At 33.7% G+C, this 19,177-nt stretch overlaps 1 long non-coding RNA gene across 1 annotated transcript; it reads left to right on the top strand.

Moving 5' to 3' along the window:
* The first annotated feature begins 15,016 nt into the window (after positions 1-15,016).
* On the top strand, positions 15,017-15,631 carry LOC141666693 (uncharacterized). Its single transcript, XR_012552326.1, has 3 exons — positions 15,017-15,152; positions 15,235-15,312; positions 15,506-15,631. It is a non-coding gene; the product is annotated as an uncharacterized LOC141666693 (long non-coding RNA).
* Positions 15,632-19,177: the final 3,546 nt, after the last annotated feature.

A 19,177-nucleotide genomic window follows, 5' to 3' on the forward strand; every position in this document is an offset into this window, starting at 1 on the left:
CATCTATATAACGATTAGAATAATATGAGTTTGAATATTGATAGATACTTGTGACACCTAGCAGAGTAAACAAGGCATAGAAAAGAAAGCCAGTGATTAGTAAATAGAATTGAAGCGTAGAAAGAGAAGATGAGTGATTGATAAATTGAAGCAAGGCATAGAAAGAGAAGGAAGTGATGGAAAAGTAAAACTGTTAGATGTGTACAAGTAAAGTTGGAAATCATCGGTGATAAGGCAAGTAATTCTGAACCTTCTTCAAGATATATTGTAAATATTTTTGAACTTTCTCATAACATTTCGCTAGTATTCAAAATAAATCCTGTTTTATATTTCAAGCGCTTTAAAATATTCAACCTTGAACCATGATTCTTATTGATCTTGAGCCATAAGCCTTATTCTTCATAAACCATTGATTGTTGAACCCTTGGTCTTCTACTTTCTGATTCTACTTTCTGATTCTTTCCTTGATTGAAAGCCAATCTTTTTGAATTCCTTGTTATACGTTCATGGTCTTGCGCATCACCTTATGTTTCAAAATAAAGTTATTTATGATTCAGCTTATTGAATTACATTGGTTATCATATTGAATTGTTTTAGAATTGGATAGTTTTATAAATATGGACCAGATTCGTGGTCGGACCAGATTCGTGGTCATAATAGGCCAATGCGTGCCTTGGATCCAGTATATAGAGAAAAGCTGGGAGCCTTGCTCAGGGTTAGTCCGTGACTGATCAGCAGCCTAACCTTGGTTTTTAAAATGAAAAGTGAATATCCAATTCTAATCATTGCTTATTCAGAAACTTGATTCTTCGGAATCATTTCAATTTGTTATTGTTTAATCTCAGTTATTGCTATTATGACTTGTTGAGCTAGTTAGCTCACTCTTGCAAACCTTTTTATGTTTTCAATAGTTAAAAAGGAAATTTGTTGGTAACGAGGGTTCCCAGTCCAGTGTGCGCGCTAGGATTCTAGGTTAAGTTGGATTGAGCTAGCAGGAGATTTATATTGTAGATGAGTTATGCAAGATTGTAAGAACGATATCATTGTCAGTTATAAGTTCAACTAGTTGGGATTTGGTACGATGTAATAAAAGTTAAGGTTGTGACTTATTTTCATACTTTAACCTGTTACGATCCGTGGATGTGTAAAGAAAGGTCAATGCATATAATATTTTATATAAAGGTTTATATATTAGGTGTGTGTGTTATGAACCCCAAAATTCTGCCCCGGGTTTTGAGGGCATCACATGTTAGTATCAGAGCTACAGGTTATAAGTCATTGAAACAAGCTTAAATAGTCGGGAATGGATAGAGGGTTAGGATTAGGATTATAAAATAGAAAGATAGAACGTCGAGAGGTTGAGTGCGACTAAATAGTAGGCTTTGGTATTATTCGTGATGAGATTCGAGATTCTTATCTAGCAACACGATTGTCAAATAGCCGTAATTGCAGATTCTTTTATCTAGGGATCGTCTGATCATTTGGAGCACTCAGGTGAAGGACCCTCATCTGATTCACGCCCTGCTCTTCCACTAGTGTTAGCCATATCACCTCTTGTTGCGACAGTCACACCTTTTCTAGCTATTATCTCATCCCTTGATGCGAGACTACCTATTCGAGAATCCCCCCACATGCTGATTCTAGTTCTACCGGATACTCAACTGTGGGTGCATCTTTTCTATCTACTCTACACCTGTTCTATAACATCCATTTAAAACTCATCTTATGAAGTAACAACACCTATGAGGATGGATTCGAGAGCTACAACATATGGTGAGTATACGAGGTATTAAGAAGAGTGGAAAGGAACCTAGAGAAAGAATTTAGTTATTCCAAAGGATAGTTGCTACCAGGTTATATGGAGCTACTAATGAGTATACCACCCACGATTATCTTGTGGAGTGAGCTAGATGGATCTTTAAAGAAATTTGAGAGGATCGGAAATCGAGAGTTTTTTTTGAAAATTAGATGATGATGTTATGATCAAATATGATACAAATAGTAGTAATGTGATATAAATCAACCTTGTGTTATAAAATAAATCTGATGATTGCTGGATTGATTTGTTATACTTAGTAATCGTAAAAGATGATGATGGGAATGCTACCAGTATGGAAGACTAGAAGTGAAGTTACGAATAAGATAGTATGCAACAGTAACTGGAGTTTTGTTGACCAATAAAGGAAAAATGGACCCAATAAGGGGTAGAAGATATATAAAATTGAATGGGCTCTTATCTGATTGCTTCCCTGATTTGATACCTTGAAATTATTAAAAAGGACTACAACCAACTCATATAGTAATGACGACCAGTGTAAGATTTTTAAAATTTTAAATAGTTTTCAAAAGAAATTTTCCTTCACAAAATTTTCTAAAAGTCCTTTAAACAAAACAAGTTTTAAAAACTTGGTTATCAAACTACTACTTGAGTTTCTGGTTTGTTATAAGATTCAGATTATCCAGAAGAATACTTGTTCTAGAAGTTAATATGGTTCGTTTAGAAGACCAAGTGGACCCGCTATTACGGAGAAGATTTGTTTATTCCTAACAGAAGAGTGCAAATCTTGTCTGATAAATTTAACGTCAGAACTAATATACGGAGAAACTGTTCATCCAATTTCTGAGATGATTAGAGTTCGAAGAATACGTCGATTCACGAGAAGCCGAGTACGAGCAAAGAAGATTAAGGAAATCTCCAGACTTTCTAAAGGAAGAATGTTATAGGAAAATGAGTGGATATGTTGAATGATCAGAAGTGTAAGTGGAATTGAAGTTGTGATTGTAAATCTCGTAAATAGTGCAATAGGGTCGAATTATAGAAATATTGAATGTGGAAGCGTGACGCTAAAGATACAAGACCTAATAAATGGGAAATTATTCTAATGATCGATTCAAGAAAGCATTTCTAACAACTTTCTAAAGTTTATATATGACTCAGAATGGGATCTATTAATTGGACAAGCGTTGAATCTGTAAACATATGAAATGTTGATGACAACCAATGATATCATTTTTTCCTATAATCCTTACAAATATAGAGTAAAGTGTGAACTTCTTTCATGATCAGCTCTATAAGGTGATTGTTGAATCCCTTTTAAATCATTCCTTTTTCAAAATATTGTTTTCTGATTGGGACAAGCAGTGTTATGGTGTGACGCTTTTCCGAAATGACAAAGAGTCTGGTGGGACGCCACCTAACCATGTGCTGTGTGCTATATAATATAAAAGACTGGCCATCTTGAGTACAAATATGGTTGTCTCATTCCTATCTAAATCATTGTTCATTCTTTCTTCTTCAGTCATGATTTGTTGATTCATGAATCCTTCTGATTGTCTCCTTGTACTCTTATCCCTTACCAAAAAGTTTCCAATCAGAATCATATACACAAATTCCTTCTTATGTAATATCTATTCTATGAATGTCGTAAAAGGAAGTGAAATGAACCCGTATAACAGAGGGAGTTATGTGGACAATTGCAAGCCAATAAATGACGGACATATACGTACAGAGAAGAATAATTATGCCAATGACGTGGTTGTACGAGGACATCAAATCAAAGGCGGAAATCTATATGCACGATACGTTTCGAGTATGAGATTTTGGCGTGAATTGAAGTACTTAGCAAACGTATGAGGTAAATTAACTAGAGGAATAAGAAAGTCAAGCTGCGTATATCGGATAAGGCAAATGATTAACTGGACAACGGAAACGAATGAAGAAATTCTTAATAATAACCAGATACTCGATTAATATGTTATGAAGATGAAGCATACCTCAATCATGTGCGAGATATTTGTCATGAAGATTCAAGATCGAAGAAATGCTAGTTACGGATAAACTTTGAGTGTGTTCATCAAGGGATGGTTGGGCTTTCCCACTCAAGTAAGTGAATTATGGTAAATTTGATGCTTATAACTGGGTCAGCAAAGAAGGTTCAGTATGGAAAGACATAGGGGGAGATGAAGGTATGGTGGTTTGACTGCAACAATTTTTAAGATGCAATGCTTTAAAACCAATTGAATTCTTTCACAAGATTACACGAGTGTTGGTTATGACCACGTGCTGGTTATCGGAAGTTGAACAAGTTGACTAATGAGAATAAGTGTATGTTTTCAAGAATGGATAAATTGTTAACTGGAGAGCTTGAATTGAAACATGAACTAGAAGAATTATAGAATAATTTATAATTGTACTCAGTAGTGATATTAGGTTATAATCAGAAAATATGAGAAAAAAGTATGGTATAATAAGAATTGTTCGCTATAATCTTAAGTTGAACTAGAGACATGGGTTGTACTGATTAATATTACATGAGGTGGTGAAATGGTGAGTTTAGAAAGTGGAAGTGGATTGGTATATTTGAGGGTTAATTGTTGGTTATTAGATTGATTGTTGGTGTCGGCTTGAGCCCGACTGGTAGTCCATAATATAAAGGAGATGCTGCCCAAATTTTTCGGAAAATACCCTACTCTTAAAAATGGAAAGTATACTCCCGTGTGTTATTGATATTCATGTTGATACTCCAGATAATTGTGATCTCGGCTCTTGAAAGAGATTGTTACAGTCAATCTGACTATATATAATTGGTCTTTGATTTCATTTAGCTAGTCATCACTTGGGGCAATTGATCAATTAAGTGAGTTAATTGGTTAATTTTACCAATTAATGGTCAGTTTGATGGAAATCGATTCCAATTAGATTAAGTCATATTTTGATGTGACTTTCAAATCCGAAATCAAAGCAATGAGGAATTTGGAGAAGGTATGGACACCGGTAGAATTCAGAAGTTGCTGCAAGTGCTTGAGGCTTTACTTGGATGAATATGCCTTTATACTAGATAAAAGAAATAAAAATTTATTTGTATGGACAAGTGAGAAAAATGTTTTCAAGAACTAAAGATTGAAGATAGAGCAAAGAGAAGGAAGGAAAGGAAGAAGGGAGGTGAAATAAAGAAGAGATTAATAATCACACCAATATGGATTTTATTAGACAGTCAAGGAGATTCTATCATCTACAACAAAGTTTTATCAAAGGACGTCTTGTTTCTAAATTGTTTTGATAATCATATAATAAATGATTTGTCAAGTATTTCTGTTTTGGATAAAGTGTGAGATACATTTTTAATTCAGTTTCCGATTAATGTTGATACTTAGGTTGTTGTAAAATATCGAAAGTGGTATTAATATAGATGATTGATGTTTACTTCAGAATGGGATGTTGTGAGCATCAAAGTTCATATTAATATCTAATTTGATATGATAGCAAAATGAGTATTAATGTCAAGAGTTCGGTTTCGAAGGAGCTATGAGAATGAAGAACGGAAATAAGAAAGGAAGTGGAATTAAAAAGGTGATAAAGAAACTTTATAAGATGCCAGGATATAGGTAAGATATGAGTAATATGAAAGACAACAAAGATGGCTGGAGTTGAGCAGGGACTATGACTACATGATTAACTATCGCCCAGGAAAAGCAAACATAGTAGCAGATGCATTAAGTAGAAAGGAAGGACTGAACGTGTTGATAGTATCAGAAGAATTATACAAGGAATTTCAAAAGTTGGAATTGGAAGTCAGAGTTTGCAAGCCTAACAATCCAAAGATGTATAGTATGATTTTCAGCCAGAATTACGAGAGAAGGTAAAGAAATGTCAATGGAAATAATGGATCAAGATATTAATCATTAGAAGAAAATATATATATATATACTCAAAAGGATGATCAAGGTATTCCCAGATTTTATTCCAGAATTTGGGATTCCACCAGTGACAAAATTGAAGAATGAAATTTTATAAGAAGCTCACAACTCAAGATATTCAATCCATCCATGGAGTACCAATATGTATAGAGATTTAAAGGAAAATTAATGGTGGCCAGATATGAAGAGAGAAATTGTGAAATAAATTAGCAAATATTACATGTGTCAAGGAGTTAAGGCGGGACATCAAAGACTAAATGGATATATTTCGCCAAGAAACGTCAGAGTGATGTCACCTGAGAACCTAAGGTGAGGAAAGCATTAATTGCATCATTATTGATTAGTTATCCAAACCTAATCATTCTCTGTTATTAATAAACAATTTGTCGAATATATAAGTAGGTTAGTTGCTGCTTAAAGAAACGGTGGTACGTCATCAGATCCAGAAATTTATTGTAAATGATCAATATTGTTTGATGTGAGATTTGACAGGAGTATTCAAAATACGATGAATTATGTCGAACCAGGATACTATTAATCAATCCTAGATGAACGGGCATTAAGTAAGGCGGAACTAAAGGATAGGAATTTGGCTATGATAACTCAAAGGGATTTAAGCTACTCCGAGAATATGATACGAGACATAGGTGTCAAAGAAGACTTTCTGATAGTATGGCACAAAGAAAGAATAAACGTTACATGTGACTAGACATCAAGGAGAGCATTGTAGTCAGTTTCATATGAAAACTTCTTATAACCAAAATAAAAGATAATATGGGTTAGAATATACCGGTGATGCCCCCAGGTTAGTATATTTTCTTCTAAATAGTAAGAGATTTTCGCTAAATAAATATACTCGATTTTGATTCAAGGAAAATAATATATGGTGATAAGTTTGTGCGTCAATCATATTCAATCGAGATTTTCTTTTTAATCCTTAACTCTGGAATAATTTCGAGAACGTTTAAAATCGAATACACCATGGGTTCAGTATATCATTCGCAGATGGACGAGAAGATTAAGAGAACGATTAAGGAGCCTCGAATGTGATTGGTAGCGATTATAAACTAAGTTAATTGACTAGAGAAACATGTGGGAATGGGGTTCAATAACCAGTAACTATTGCAAATGTTCATGAGCATGAATTACTAGAATTAAAAAGAAAAGAGGATAAATAGGCATTATGCCGGTCCTTTTGAAACAGTAAATAGGCAAGATAAGTATAAGTGGGTTGGCTTCACCGCCACATATATAGCAGGTTCATAAAGTGTTATGTGTGTATATTCAGGAAAAGTAATTAAGCACCATCGTATATATAAAATGGGGACTTAAATTGAATTATATGAGCGACTAAAAGAATATGATATCAGTGAGAGGTTGTTAAGTAATGATTGATGCTACGAGTTAAAGTGATAAAGAGTTGTAAGGTTAAGGGATCAACCTGAGAAGACGGAAGTGAGATACTTGAATGTATCATTATCTGATCCTTAGAGTGATTCTGATGACAGGAACCTTTTAAGGGGGGAAGGATGTAATATCCGGCATATAGCGTGTAATTACTTTTATCAATAAATACTTATTATGTGATTATTATGTGATTTTTAGTGAATTATCTGATGATTGGTGTTGATATGTGGATGTTTATATGTGATAAAGTATAGGTATGTTAATTTTATTGTCTAGAATAAAATATAGACAATTGTGGTATTTTTCTGGTAATTTTTGGATCGTTATATGATTTTTATAATGATTTACAGATTTAATAAATCTTTTCTGAATAATTAAAAAATTATTTTATAAAGCCCGGAGTCGTCCGACTTCAACCGTTTTTACGTTTTTACAACCCCAAACTCTTCCGAAAACTCCTTTCTAACCTAATCTGATAATTTCGGACATTTTCTGTGTTTTGACTTTTTCGATCCGGATTACGGTTTGACCCATGCATGGCCCCCCGCAAGATTTTCGATACGATACTCATTTCGGTGAATCAACAAAACCCGTATTCTTAAAAGACGGGATATTATTACGTTATTTTTATATAAAGTGTTTTATAAGAAGCCCGGTTTGGATAATTATCCAATACAGGTATTAAATCGGATCGTTTTTTGCAGTTACTTAGCGGCTAAGTAACTAATTTATCGATCCAAAATGATCCAACACGAACCAATATTCCATAAATATATATAGCCCTTTTATTATTTCATTTTATTCGTACAATCATAATCGATTAGTAAAAATATGGAATTTACAGAGAAAAACCCTAAAAACATCCCGTTCTTCATAATCAAACCCACGTACGAAGGCGTCATCGAACTCCGATTTGGGCGTGTAATATATCAAATTGAAGCTCTCGAAAAACCCTTTCTGAATCCACCATATGTTTTTGTGCAAGAATCAAGGTATTTTTCTTATTTAATTGTTTTATTTCAAATTTATTAAAGATTAAATTATGAAAAAAATTTATTGATGTTGTTAATATGATTTGATACTAGAATCATGTAGATCTTTTCTTCCTGGTCATTTTGGTATATTATATGAGTGATTTGGAGTTCAATAAAATCACTACACCATAGAATGACTATGGCAACCACATTTCTAAAAATTTGAGAAATGATGTAGCAATTGGTAGACCATTGTATATATATTGCAAGGACTTTTAAAATTACTGCAATTGAAGTGCAAAAAAAGAAAAAGGTTAACAATTAGCTATCTATTGTAACAAGAGTTGTTAGGCGTTGCAGTACATTAGAAAAATTAGCCAAATAAATGGCGGGCTTCTGAAACTGTTTTGGGCGGGATTTTACTAAAAGACTTGTCGGGCTTCCCAAAATAAAATAAAAAAAAACAAAAGAGGCTCGTAGAAGAACAAAGTAAACACAGCTGGACATTATATTTTCAAACAAAGTAAACACAGCTGGAAGAAGAACAAAGCTCATAAACACAGCTCGAAGAGAGGAGAATCTGAGGAGAATCTGAGGAGAAACACAGCTCGTAGAAGTTTGAAGCTCCAAAAAGGTAAAACACAGATCCTTGCTTCAAATCTTTTTCCCTAAATCGATTATAAGTTTGACTACAAAATACCATGTGATTGTTCTTTTTTCAAATCTTAATTGATTGTGTTTTCTATGTTCAATCTTGTTTCTTATCCTCAAAATACATTTTAATCGATTGTGCATGTTCTATTTTTTTGTTTTAGTTATTTTGTTTAATCGGTTGTGTATAATTTTAATTAGGGATTTTGTTTTATGATTATTCTATGAGTACTGACTATGTTGTCATTGATTATAACTTTGTTTATTTATTTTTTGATTTAGTTTATAACTATGAGATCTTTCAATATGAATTTTAATTAGGAATGGTTAGGCTTGTATTGATAAAATCTCATTTTATAATTGAGATTTTATAATTATGATTATATAATTTATGATGTATGTCCATTGTTTCTTTTTTTTGTGTAGAAAATAGGTTTGTGAACAATCAATATGACTTGGGTTTCACTTCCAAAGTACAGTGAGGCCTATAGTAATGGGGTGACAGATTTTATACAAAATGCTTTCGATAATTTTGCCACAGGATCTGAACTAAGATTCCCTTGCAAAGATTGTAGTAATCGTTTCTGGTTTTCTGAAGAAGATGTGTATGACCATCTTGTTAGTAACAGTCTGTGTCCATCGTTTGTTAATTGTATATACGAAGTGTCAACCCCTAAGTTTAAAAAAGTTGATCAGGAGATGGATTGTGATAGTGGTATGGGCCTAGGTGAAGATTTTGATAAAATGATTCGTGATGAAAGTAGAGTTAGGAATGGAATGAATAACACAACAAAAAGGTTTTATAAGCTTGTTGAGGAAGGGAAACAACCTTTGTATCTGGGGTGTGAACAATTTACTCTTTTAGGATTTGTAGTGAAACTTTACTTATTAAAGTGCACTCATGGTTTTACTGAGGGTGCCTTTAGCGGTATTCTGAAGTTGATAAAGGAGGCATTTCCTGATGTAAATCTGCCTTCTTCTTTTAAGGTGGCCAAAAATATGATTAGAGAATTAGGTCTTGATTATCAGAAAATACACGCTTGTCCCAATGATTGCATGTTGTATTGGGGGGGAAATTTAAACTAAACAAAGTGCAAATTTTGTGGGGTTTCAAGATGGAAACTCCCAAAAAACAGGACTGATGCACCTGTTTCTCCTGACTTAGAAGAAAAAAAGTCAAAAGTTCCTGCAAAAGTCTTACGATATTTCCCGTTGAAACCAAGGCTCCAACGCTTATTCATATGTAAAGACTACTCTAAACTCATGACATGGCATGCACTAGAAAGAACAAAAGATGGAAAGCTACGACATCCGACCGATGCAGAGGGTTGGAAGTCGATGGATGCTAACCATCCAAATTTTGCAGCGGACCCTCGAAATATCAGGTTAGGTTTAGCGGCAGATGGGATTAATCCTTATCGATCGATAAATATAAGTCACAGCACTTGGCCAATTATTCTAGTGAATTATAATCTTCCTCCTTGGTTGATTATGAAACCTGAAAACTTAATTCTTTCGACACTAGTCCCTGGACCCGTGTACCCTAGTAATGATATAGATGTATATATGCAGCCACTCATCGCTGAGTTGAAAGAATTATGGGAAGTAGGTTTACAAACCTACGATGCCTATGCTGATGAAACATTCATGTTACGTTCGAGTCTTCTCTGTACCATTAGTGATTTTCTAGGGTATGCCATTTTATGGGGTTGGAGCACGAAGGGTAAGTTAGGTTGTCCGAATTACCATTACTGTACTTCTTCATTGTATTTGAAGCATAGCCGTAAAGTCTGTTATATGAACCACAGAAAATTTCTACCTCCTGACCACAAGCATAGGTTTGATAATAAAAGATTTAATGGTAAGGTTGAAACTGATGTTTGCCCCCCTCCATTATTTGGAAAGGATATTGAAGAATTATTGCACGGATATGAAAATTATTTTGGGAAACGAGATGCAAAGAAGAGGAAAAGGGGTGCAGACTGTCCATTTAAAAAGAAGTCTATATTCTTTTAATTACCATATTGGAGAGACAATTTAATTAGACATAATCTAGATGTCATGCATATAGAAAAAAATATCTGTGATAAAATAATAGGGACTTTGTTACATATGGGTGGCAAGACGAAAGACCATATCAGTGCCCAAAAAGATTTGCAGGAAATGGGTATTCGAAAGGTTCTTCATCCCATTAAAATTGGAGATAACAATCACTATGAAATCAGGGCAACAACTTTTGACATGACAAAAAAAGAAAAAGAAAGCTTTTGTACATTATTCATGGACGCTAAGTTGCCCAACGGAACTGCATCTAATATCAGTCGATGTGTAAATGTAGCTGAACAAAAGATATTCGACTATAAAAGTCATGATGCGCACTTTATACTCCAGTATCTACTACAATTTGCTGCTGTAAAGAACTTAAAACCAGAGGTCGCAATACCTTTAGTCAGATTAGGTGCATTTTTCTGGGGGATATGCGGAAAAGTGTTGGAGCTGGAAGAAGTTTATAAGTTGCAGGAGGAAGTTATTGAAATACTCTGCCAATTAGAAATTAACTTCCCGCCTGCATTTTTTGACATCATGGTTCACCATCCAGTCCACTTATGTAAGGAAGTGGAATTTGGGGGACCGGTGCATCTAAGATGGATGTTTGGTATTGAGAGATATCTATGTAAATTGAAGTCATATGTCCGAAATAGAAGTAAACCAGAATGGTCTATAATAGAAGGGTACCTGGCAGAAGAATGCGTGACATTTTGTTCCAGATTTCTAACTAATAGTAGAAAAACAGAGATTGAGAAGAACATAAATGTTGGATACCCCATTGGTTCGAGGAGAAACAAAGATGGAAAGTCTTTCTACTTGGCGGAACATGTTTGGATAAATGCTCATCGGTACATACTATTCAACAGTGGAAATGTCGAGATTGAGAAGCTTATCGAGTACGTTCTTATTCCCTTTATATGTTCAAGTTAATATAGTAGTTTAAACTAGGAATATAGATGGTAATTTTAATTTCATTTTGGTGTACAAATTATAGGGATCATCGTATTTTATATGATAATGAAGCAAAGACAAAGAAATACAAAAAAGAAAGAACACATACTCTAGAATTTCATAACTAGTTAAAGGCTAAGGTTGAGAAAAGAACTGAAAATACATTGGAATTGTCAAATTTGGCAAGAGGGCCTCAACGAGCAGCGAAAAAATTTAGTGGCTATGTCATAAATGGATTCAGATTTCACACCAGGAAAAGGGATACCAACTGTACTACACAAAATAGCGGTGTCATCTTGACAGCTCTAAGCACCAGTTTTGCGAGTTCGAAGGATCAAAATCCAACAGTTGGGGATGTTATTTACTACAGAGCAATTGAAGAGATTATTGAAGTAGATTATTGGGGTGCATTTACGGTTGTTTTATTTAGGTGCATTTGGTATCAAAAAGATAAGGACTGCTTTGGGCTCACACATGTCAATTTCAGTAAATTATGTCAAAAGGATGATCCATTTGTACTAGCTACACAAGTACAACAGGTATTCTACATTCAAGATTGTACCGAAAAGAACTTGTGGTTTGTTGTTAAGAAACTACCGAAAGAGCACAATGGAATAGACGAGGAAACTGATGATATGCTTGAAGATCTTTGCGGACCTACCATGCATGATACTGAACTTGAATACCCATTTCAGAAACAAACTGATGATATGACTTGACATAGGGATGACATCCCGAATGAAAATGTGTCATCCGGTGAAGAGGAAGAAGATCATGATGATGACCATGATGAATGAATGGACATGCTGACTTCTTTATTTCTGTTTTTATGCTCATCTGTTGCTTTTAATTATGAAAAACTTTGTACCACTACTTGTAACTTATTCCTGATTGCTTGTAAAATTTGATGATCAGTTCACTTGTTATTTACTACTTATTGTTTGTTGTAACTTATTCCTGATTGTTTGTTATTTAATTTTTATATTTCACTCGTTACTTGATAGTAATTGCTTATATCTGTATAATGTGGGGACTAATTAATATTCATGTTCATGTTATTTTCAGGTTATGGAAGAAAACTATTTTTTCCTCAGGTTCCACCATAAGGGCCAGTTTCAAAAAACCAAATACACAAATGGAACAACTACAACAATTAATACAGCTGCGGATCCTGATAGATTTTCATTCTCGGTACTGATGGAGTATGTTAAAGATGACCTTGGATATACAGAAATTGGAGGAGTTTATGCGAAGAAAGAAGATGGATGAAAACTACTGATGACTGATAAAGATGTAGATGATCTTGTAGCAGGGGTAAAACTTGGTTCTTTCTTGGATATTTACCTTGACAATATGGTGGACACATCTATTGTTCCTGCTACCCAGATACAACCACATGTTGTCATAAGACCAAGGACACAATTTGAAGGTAAAATAATTTTGGCTCCAAATAATTTTTTATATGAATTTGAGTACTGAACTGACAGTTTATATCTTTTTTGTCTTTATATCGTAGGTGCTGATTTACCCTTGAAAAGGAAGTTTGTGACGATTAAAGATCTTAACCAACAGACAACTGATAAGATAAAATCACGAGCTTTGGTGGAGAATGAAATAGAACATGATAAACAGATCAGTACCAGAAAGCTTAGAAAGGCAGGTGATAAGGTAATTTTTTTATCCCGGTGTAATGACATTGTATGCTTTATTGTCATCTTATATTTAAGTTTATTAATTGGGTGCTTGGTTTAGAAGAAACTTGTTGATTATGAGCTAAACAGAAGAAGGAGAATGGAAGCGAATGCAAAAGAAGCTGATAAGTATAAACTGAAGGAGAAGGCATATGAGTTCTTTACTGCTGGGAAATCCACCAAGAAAGCAAAGAAAATAGTTACAGATCCTTGGTCAGAAGCTGAATTTGATCGAGCATATGTTTTTGGACATGATAGTTTAAGCGAAGAAGAAGCAGAACATGTTATTCCTCAGGTTTATTTTTTTACAAATACAACTCCTTTGTTTTTGTGGAACATACAATTTTGTTGACTATTTTTTGTGTATTTAGCCAAAAAAGAAAGTAAAAAATGTTAAAAAGGTTAACGAAGTCGTCGTCAGACCAATGACCCGTTCATGTTCAGTAAATCAAACTGAAGGGAGAACAGAGGTATATGAAATTATTTTAATATAATTTATCTTTGTGTATTTCATATGCATGTACGTAGTTGATTTCAGTTGTAATTTAATTCTTGTTTTAATTTAATTTATTTTTTTGTATTATTCGCAAGGTTAATGATAGAGATATATTACCACCCCCCCCCCCCCCGCCACTACCAGCTCCCCCGCCACTTGCTCTTGATCTTACACACTTGCAAAGGCCTCCTTCCAATGAAGGGATTGGTACAATGGAGGCATTTGTTGATTTACAAAAACATAAAAAAGATGCGGAACAACAAATGTGTGTCAATGATGATGAAAATTGTGACAGGAATAACTTCCAAACTGTTGTGGATAGTGTCTTCGAAATAGGTTTGTTTCAAATAGTAGGTAATGGTCTTATTTTTTATATCAGGAATACGCATATTTATTTGTGGCTATTTTTGTAGGTGAATCTAGTACCAAAAGTACAAGGCGTAGAGGACCTACGAAAATGAATCATGTTTTCACAAGGAGACTCGATGAAAGGCCGGTTATTAATTTAAATCGTGACCTCCAGCCCGTGTCAAAGGAAAAAAAGGTCATTACTGAATTCAGTAGTTTCATCGGGACGATAGCAAGGCTGTACATCCCACTTGATTATGTAAATTGGTCTAAAGTTCCTGAAGCAATAAAAGATGGATGGTGGGAATATATCAAGGTAAAAAGCACTTTAATTGTTTTTTACTAAACATGTTCAGTATTTTTTTTCTAAATTAACTTGTTCTGTGTTTTAACACAGTATTTTATGTAAATTGTGTTGTCCTTATTATTTATTCTAGTGACGTAAATTGTGCAATAACCTGTTTTTTTATCATAATGTTTCTTTAATTCTTGATTCATATCATTTCCTTGTTAGACAAAAATACTGGTTTGTTTATCGTAAATAGTTGCTTCTTTCTTGATTCTTATCCGTATTTTTATATACCTTATTAGACAAAGTACATAATTCCTGAGGAAGGCAAGGATTGGGTAATTAAAAGCCTTGCTGATGACTGGAGGGTATATAAATCTCGTGTTAAGAGTGCATGCTATACCAAATTTGATACCGACGCTGAAAGGATGAAAAGCAGGCCTGCAAATATTCCAGTGGAACTGTTCAAGGTGCTTCTCAAGTACTGGAGTGATGAATCAGTCAAGAAAAAAGCTGAAACAAATAAAAAAAATCGAAAGAATGTGACTGATACTCATACTGCTGGGCGCACTAGTTTTGCTCAGATTCGTAATGAAATGGTATGACGTACCCATATTTGTTGTTTACCAGTCCCTTCATTTATTTCTTGTAAGGAAACTGATACATTTTATTTTATTCTAGAAAATTGGTAAAGATGCCCGTGCACAAGAAACAAAGAAGGCAATTTATCCAAAAACCCGCAAAGGCCATAAAATGATGGTAAAAATAGCACTTTTATATTTCTTGACCAATTTTACAAGTATTTTTGCTCATAAATTGCATCTTCAGATTTTATGACAAATTTTATAAGTATTTTTGTTAATAATTAGCCCTGCTTTATTTTTTCATAAATTTTACAAGGAGAAATTGTATTTTATTGAAATTAATGTTTGTTGCTCAATTTTATACGTAGGAAAAGAAAAATGGAAAAACTCCTCAAGAATCAACTGATGAGGATGAGGAGATGGCAGATCTTGATCTTGCAGCTCATGGGCCTAACTGGCTTGTTGGAAGGAGTGGCATAACAAGGAAGACGAAGAAAAAATTGACAAAAGAGAGAAAAGCAGATTCTTCGGAACTGGAAAAAGCAACTGAAAAGCTTGCTGCTGCAATGGAGGAGAAAATGCAGAAGAAGCTAAGGAAGATTTTTGAAAAACTTGGTGAACTGAATCCTGGTCTAAATATCGATGTTGAAGAACTATGTGCTTAAAGTTCTGCCGAGATTGATGAAAATGAAGATGATTATGAGGATGCAGAAAAAGTTAGCGACGATGATGGTGATGCAGATGGAGATGAAGATGAAGTTGCAGGGGCCATCTGATGTTTACTTTAATTTATCTTTAAGTTATCTGCAGTTTTCTATAGCTAGCTTCTTTTGTTAAATTCGAACTCGAATTTGGTTTAGTTGTGTGCGACTAAATTCTCTCGCGAATTTGGTTTAGCTAGCTATTGGTATTTTCAAATAGACTTAAATTATGAATGTTTGTAAGGATGATGTTGGGACAGCCTGAGAGCTGCTTTTAATTTGGTCATGGTACTTTTGAATGACAATTGCTTGGTTTTGTGGCATAAAAAATGCCTGGCTAGTATATTTTACAAACAGTTCCTTTCATTTTTTTTAAAATACTGTTGCAATTATGTCCAAATTCGTTACCATTTAAAATTACATCAGCCATAAAATATTGCAGTTGGTTCAAATTTTGTTGCAATATTTGTTAAATTTGACCTAAAATTCATTACAATAGGACCAGTTAATGTTGCCTTAAGCTGGTTATTTAGCAAAAAAAAACATCTATTGCAATGATTTTACTGTGTTGCTGTAAAAAATATTTTGTTGCTAAATATTGTCTACTGCAATGAGGTTGTGTTGTTGCAATACATGGCTCAAAACGTTGTTATAGGACCCCTATTGCATCACCACCGGATGCAACACCAAAATTTTCCATATTTGTTGCCATACTTTCTACTGCAACATAAAAAGCCCTTTAGCCAAATTTTTTGCTGTTGCTATATGCATTCTATGGTGTAGTGCATGTTCAAATTGATGTTTGATTCTCAAATTCATAAATTAGGGTTAATGTTCTTGAATAATTTCAATCAAATTTGGGGTTTTTAATTTGGTTGATTCTAGGTTGAAACAAGTTACACCAACATGTAGATCGTTTCAAGATGAAACGATTCATGTAATTAGTTTTATTTTTGGATGAGTAAATCGACTTCACCGAAAATTTGAAGTTCACCGGAGTTGGAAACTTCCGGTCAAATTTCCGGCCAACTGAGATGTTGATTTCAAGTTACAGAGAAACGATGAGGCTTCTGGTATCAAGAACTGTTAATCTGCTAAGTTTGGTGATGTTCTGGACACAAACGAACCGGCCGGCGGTGTCGCCGCCGGTACCATCGGAGAAGACGGTAATTTTGCACTTTAGCCCCCTAGTTGCAAGAACTTTCATTCCAGTCCCTCTTGTTTGAAAACATTTCAAAAACAATATTCTGTTATTTTAAAAAATCAGAAAAATAGTTATTTAACTATTTTAAATTCATATATTTTTTTAATTATTTATTTATTCAAAAATAAATCAAAATTATTTTATTAATGAATTTTAATAAGTTTTTAATTATTTTAATTAATCGATTAATTTATTATTGATTGATTAATTAATTAAATTAATTATTAATTAATTTTAATTGATTTAATAATTAGATTTAATTATTTAATTTTGATTTAAAAATTCTAAAAAATAGTTTCGAGCTTTAAAATATTATTTAAATTTATTTTCAAGGCTTGATAATTAATATTAAATTGTTTTAAAGTCAGATTCGGGTGTTCAAACCCTATCATTTAATTATAAATTGATTCGGAGTCCCGTTTTAATTCCGAAAAATGTTCAAAAATTCATAATAAATACCTGGAAAATCATTTTGATCCCAAATCTTCTTTAAAAAATTATTTTAATTGAATATCCTATATGCTATATGCTACGTGCTATCTGATTTATTTGTTATATGCCTATGTGGTTATTGTTTGACTGTTTTAGTCATAACTTTAAATCCGTAAATCGGATTTGGGTGAAACGAAGGGTAGATAAAAGCTTATGACATCTATGTGACGATTAGGGTAATATGAGTTCGAATATTGATAGATACTTGTGATTCCTAGTAGAGTAAACGAGACATAGAAAAGAAAGCCAGTGATCAGTAAATAGAACCGAAGCATAGAAAGAGAAGGCGAGTGATTGATAAATAGAAGCAAGGCATAGAAAGAGAAGGAAAATGATGGAAAAGTTAAACTGTTAGATGGGTAAAAGTAAAGTTTGAAATCATCGGTGATAAGGTAAGTACTTCTGAACCTTCTTCAAGATATACTGCAAATATTTTCGAACTTTCTCATAACATGTCGCTAGTATTCAAAATAAATCATGTTTTATATTGCAAGCGCTTTAAACTATTCAATCTTGAACCTTGATTCTTATTGATCTTGAGCCATAAGCTTTATTCTTCATAAACCATTAATTGTTAAATTCTCAGATATGAACTAGACACATACGATACTACTCCATAAATACATATCTACCACATACTGATTTCTGATATTGAATTGCTTGACATACCAACCCTTATTCCTTGTTTAACAGAAGACCAATCCCTGGAACCCTTGAACCCTTGGTCTTCTACTTTCTGATTCTTTCCTTGATTGAAAGCCAATCTTTTTGAATTCCTTGTTATACCTTCATGGTCTTGCGAATCACCCTATGTTTCAGAATAAATGTTATTTATTTATAGCTTATTGAATTACATTGGTTATCATATTGAATTGTTTTAGAATTGGACAATTTTATAAATATGGATCAGATTCGTGGTCATAATAGGTCAATGCGTTTCTTGGATCCAATATATAGAGAGCAAAGCCGGGAGCCTTGCTCGGGGTTAGTGCGTGCCTAATCAGCAGCCTAACCTTGGTTTTTAAAATAAAAAGTGAATATCCAATTCTAATCATTGCTTATTCAGAAACTTGATTCTTCTGAATCATTTCAATTGGTTATTGTTTAATCTCAGTTTTTGCTATTATGACTTGCTGAGCTAGTTAGCTCACTCTTACAAACCTTTTTATGTTTTCAACAGTTGAAAAGGAAATTTGTTGGTAACGAGGATTTCCAGTCCAATGTGCGAGCTAGGATTCCAGGTTAAGTTGGATCGAGCTAGCATGAGCTTTATATTGTAGATGAGTTATGCAAGATTGTAAGAACGGTATCATTGTCAGTTGTAAGTTAAACTAGTTGGGATTTGGTATGATGTAATAAAAGTTAAGGTTGTGGCTTGTTTTCATACTTTAACCTGTTGTGATCTGTGGATGTGTAAAGAAGGGTCAATGCATATAATATTTTATATAAAGGTTTATATATTGGGTGTGTGTGTTGTGAACCCCAAACTTCTGACCCGGGTTTGGAGGACGTCACAGGTGATACCAACTATAACACCCTCCAAACTGGGGCATAGATTTGGGGCATTATTAATGCTAACTACTTACTAAACCTATACAAGTATAATATAAATAAATAATTACCCTGAACTAAAACTACTCAGA

This window comes from Apium graveolens, chromosome 6, assembly GCF_009905375.1.
Source record: "Apium graveolens cultivar Ventura chromosome 6, ASM990537v1, whole genome shotgun sequence".
NCBI lineage: Eukaryota > Viridiplantae > Streptophyta > Magnoliopsida > Apiales > Apiaceae > Apium > Apium graveolens.